The sequence below is a fragment of the Hemitrygon akajei genome, chromosome 24, assembly GCF_048418815.1.
Source record: "Hemitrygon akajei chromosome 24, sHemAka1.3, whole genome shotgun sequence".
NCBI lineage: Eukaryota > Metazoa > Chordata > Chondrichthyes > Myliobatiformes > Dasyatidae > Hemitrygon > Hemitrygon akajei.
In genome coordinates, this window is record NC_133147.1 from 56,981,673 (window position 1) to 56,986,051 (window position 4,379).

Sequence of the window (4,379 nt, forward strand, 5' to 3'; positions counted from 1 at the left end):
GATGTTGTGTACTAGGATTTTCATAGGATATTTGTCAAGATACCATACATGAGGCTGCTTAAGAAGTTAAGAGCCAATGGTATAACAGGAATTATACTGGCACGGAAAGTGTATTGGCTCCTCTCAGGAGGCAAGGAATGGGAACAAAGGGATTCTTTTCTGGTTTGCTGCCAGTGATTGATGGTGTTTCACAACGGTCTTTGAAGGCGTTTGTGAGCGAAATACATCAGCTAGTTGAGTGGTGTCGCAGCGACCAACCTTGCACTAAACGTCAGTAAGATCAAAGAACTAATTATGGATTTCAGTAAGTGCAAGACGAGTTGACGCATACCAGTCCTCATTGAGAGATCAAAAGTAGAAAGAATGAGCAATTTCAAATTCCTGGGTACCAATATCTCTGAGGATCTATCACAGTCCAACATATTGATACAGTTACAAAGAAAATCGATCAGCGCCTGTAATCAATTTGCAGTTTCGGGAGAGTTGGTATGCCATCCGAGATAGTCACAGCTTTTGCAGATTTCTCATGGAGAGCGTTGTAACTGGCTGCATTACTGTCTAGTATACGAGGTGGGTGGGTGGTGGGGTGTAGTGTGTCTACTGCACAGGATCAAAAGGTGTATAAAGTTGAGAACTCATTCAGCTCCATCATGGGCACCAGTATCTGTAGCATCCAGAAGATCGTCGCAGAGCATCAAAAAGGTAAAACTCTCCATTAAGGACCCCCGCCATCACCCTGGACACGTCCTCGTCTCATGACTCTCATCAAGAATGAAGTGCGAGAAACTGAAGGCACATAATTTCACAGTTAGATTATTATACAATCATGCTCGTTTATCATAGCGAACTCCAAAGAAAATATCATTTCATAATGAAGCCTGTGAAGCATTCGTAACTCAATTAAGGGTATTAGGAAACAGAGCAGAGAAACGAGTTCATTCAACCTATTATCATAAGGCATGTTCCCAATCCAGGCAACATCTTTGTATATCCTCTCGGCTCCCTTTCTAAAGTGTCCATATCCTTCCTATAGTGAGGAGACCAGAACTGAGTACAGTACTCCAAGTAGGGTCTGACCATGCCGCTATATCGCTGCAACATCTCATCTCGGCTCTTGTAGCTGTAGCATTACTCTCGGCTCTTACAGCTGTAACATTACCTCTCGGCTCTTCATAGCAGTAACATTACCTCTTGGCTCTCTTTATAGCTATTTATAGCTGTAACTTTACTGTCTCGACATAGCAATAAAGTGTTCAAATGCTTTTTCGGGTACACCAAATCAGTTATAAATAGTCCACGTGATCTGAATTATACAACCCCTCTGAATGGCGTACAGGAAGTAAACGCAAAGGTAAAACTTGAAGGAAAAATATCGGTAACGTTCATGCAGAAAGCTATTAAAACGGAAATCAGTGCCTTTAAGGTCTAATACAAACAACCTAAAACCATGTCAGAAATATACGCTTTCTGTCTTTAATTTATATTCGTTACCGTGTAACTTGCCAGTCAGAAGGGGAGATTGCTGTACACAATATCTTCCTACTACCACTGGTCATTTTACAGAACTGAACATAAAGTTTGAACGGGAAATTAATAGTTCCCGACATTTGTTCAATAACTTGGACCTGTGAGACTATGTTAATGCAGATCCAGTTAATGAGATCTTCTGATTACTGGACTTTATTTCTATGCACTTCTTGCCTCTGCCGATGAACAACCGACCGGTTTATCGTGACTGTCTCATTTCCATTTTGTTTTCCCGATAGGATTTTCAACCATATCAATATCTGTCAACTCGATAGGTTTACATTTTTAATGATTTCTTAAGCAATTTATTACTGGTGATGCAGTAGAGGGTTGCAATAATGTGCAAACCCAACTAGAGTTGATATAGATGTGACTTTACTTGAAAGGCGAAATGCCAACTCAATTGGACAAATCCTCGCCTATGTCTCCGACTAAAGCGCCGTGGGAGGTCGAAACATTGAGGCAGAGGGCGCCGCTGGGGTGCTTCCCCTGTACCTTGGGGACTTGGGGTAAAAAGTGTTGCATCGGGCAGTTCCGTAGGACAGATTTCTGAGCAGGTTCACCGACTCCCCATCCAGCTCTCTGCTCTGCAGGCGGGAGGAGTCGGTGTAGCACGCAGACACGGAATACGAGAGGTTGCAGCCGCTCTTTGAGTTTCTCAGGGTACTCGGGCTGCGTTTCTGGCTGCACTTTAGTCACGCGCTCCTCATCTACAGGCACCAGTTCGGAAGGGGGCGGAAAGCGCGGAGGATGTCCTGGTGGACTGGGTCCTGGTCCTGTCCAAGAAAGCCATTCACGGGTCTCGGCGGCGGAAGGTGGAGGGAGCTGTCCGGGCCGACTGCCTGCCCCTTTTCCGAGGATAGGTCCGTGCCTGGCTGTCATCGGAGAGGGAATAAACGGTCGCTGCGGGCACATTGGGGATTTCCGTGAGTAGCGCCCCCCCCACCCTGCGGTATAGACTGTTTTATAGACTTCAGTTACCGTACAGTAATTTGAGTGTATCTGCTGTCCTGCAAACATTGATTGTCTAGTGGCTATGGGTTTCAACTAAACTTTTGTAGTTTTGATACAAAAAAGAAAAACAAGGCACTGCTGTCGGTTGCATCTGCACTCGGGCGATCTCTCTCTCTCTCTCTCTCTCTCTCTCTCTCTCTCTCTCTCTCTCTCTCTCTCTCTCTCTCTCTCTCTCTCTCTCTCTCTCTCTCTCTCTCTCTCGATGGTGAGAGTGTGCTAATTCTTGATTCGGGGAAACTCGAAATAACACTACAGATTGTAACATCGCAACTGTTGAAAGGCTTAGTGAACGGCTGTTGAAAGATTGAACTATTGAGGTGGACAGTAGTTTTTGATTGTCCATTGATCATGGTCTCTATGGGAATATTATTGCTTGGTGGATGGTGGGGGGAGGCTGATACTCTTTGCTGGAACAAGTAGGGGAGGGAGTGGAGGTTTGATGTTTGTGCGTGGGAGGGTAAGGGGGCTTTGGGGTTCCAACGTTTTTTTGTTATCCATTCTTCGTTCCTCTCCTCTCTTTGTCCTGGATTCTGCGTGGTATACTGTAATAAGGTAGATTTGACGATGGAGAGGATGGCAGAATTTCGTTGTTGAAAGATCATTACTTCTGCATTGATCTGTGAAAGCGAAGTGTTGAAACGGGTTCGTGGTTTCAGCTCAGAAAAATAAGATGACTGACGGAATTGAGCAAGGGTATATTTCAACACCTTGTTTGCAAAGTAAAATAAAAATACTCATTTCGCAGTATGATTTCCTGAATTTAAATGTTCCTTTAAAAAAACATAGCTATTTCTTGAAAAATATATTAGAAGATTTTGCCCGCGAAATATGTCATACTTCTTTCATAGTTGTGATGAAACGTAAGAATATATACAGATCGCCAGATCGTTCTGCTGCAATGAGCGAATGACACAGGCACGGAGATTGAGTTCGGATGCTTACGCGGACGTGAACGTTGAACACCAAACAGGAGTGTTGTTGAAACGGAGCATTGACACAGAGAGACGGAGTTTCATAGGTAAACCTTGAAACTGGAGCAAATCTTAGAACACACTGTCCTAAGAGGCCGGGTAACGTTAATTACCACACAGGCAAAACCAACGATCTGGCGACTAGTGTTTGCAACGCCGGGGTTCTTATGCTGCAGGTCTTGATGGAAACTAGGTGTGCCATCATCGAAGAGAATTAGAAGCAAATGGGAAATTAACGGTTGGAACCGTGGCACAATCAAAGGAAATCAGGCAAAAGATAGGGAATTAACGATCGGGACCGTGACAATCCCCTTATTCCGTGACGTAGATATACAGTGGCATGCAAACGTTTGGGCACCATTTGTCAAAATTTCTGTTACAGTGAATAGTTAAGTGAGCAGAAGATCAACTGATCTCCAAAAGTCATAAAGTTAAAGATGAAGCATTGTCAAGCTTTCAGATTTCTGGATCACTGGGATTTGTTTTGGGAAACATATGACCTATATAAACAGGATCCGTCCCACCTGAACTTGGGTGGAGCAGTGTTGGGCAAGTTTGCCGGAACTGTTGGAGAGCGTTTGAAGAAATTTGACAGGGAATTTGGAACCAAAGTGATAGTGCAGAGGACTCGGCAGTTAATCTACAAATAAGTACAGTGGGTAGTGGGACTGTGAAGAAGGACAGAAAATTGATCCTGGAAAATTACAGTTAGCGGGATGGGTTTAAATGTGCCTTTAATCAACAGTTCAACCGTTTGCAGAGGTAAGAATCACAATACTGGAAGGAAAATGCAGGGAAGTTTCCAAAATCTCAAAACAAAATAATTTGACGCAAAGGTTTAGAAATAGATAAGAGCAGTTAGGGACT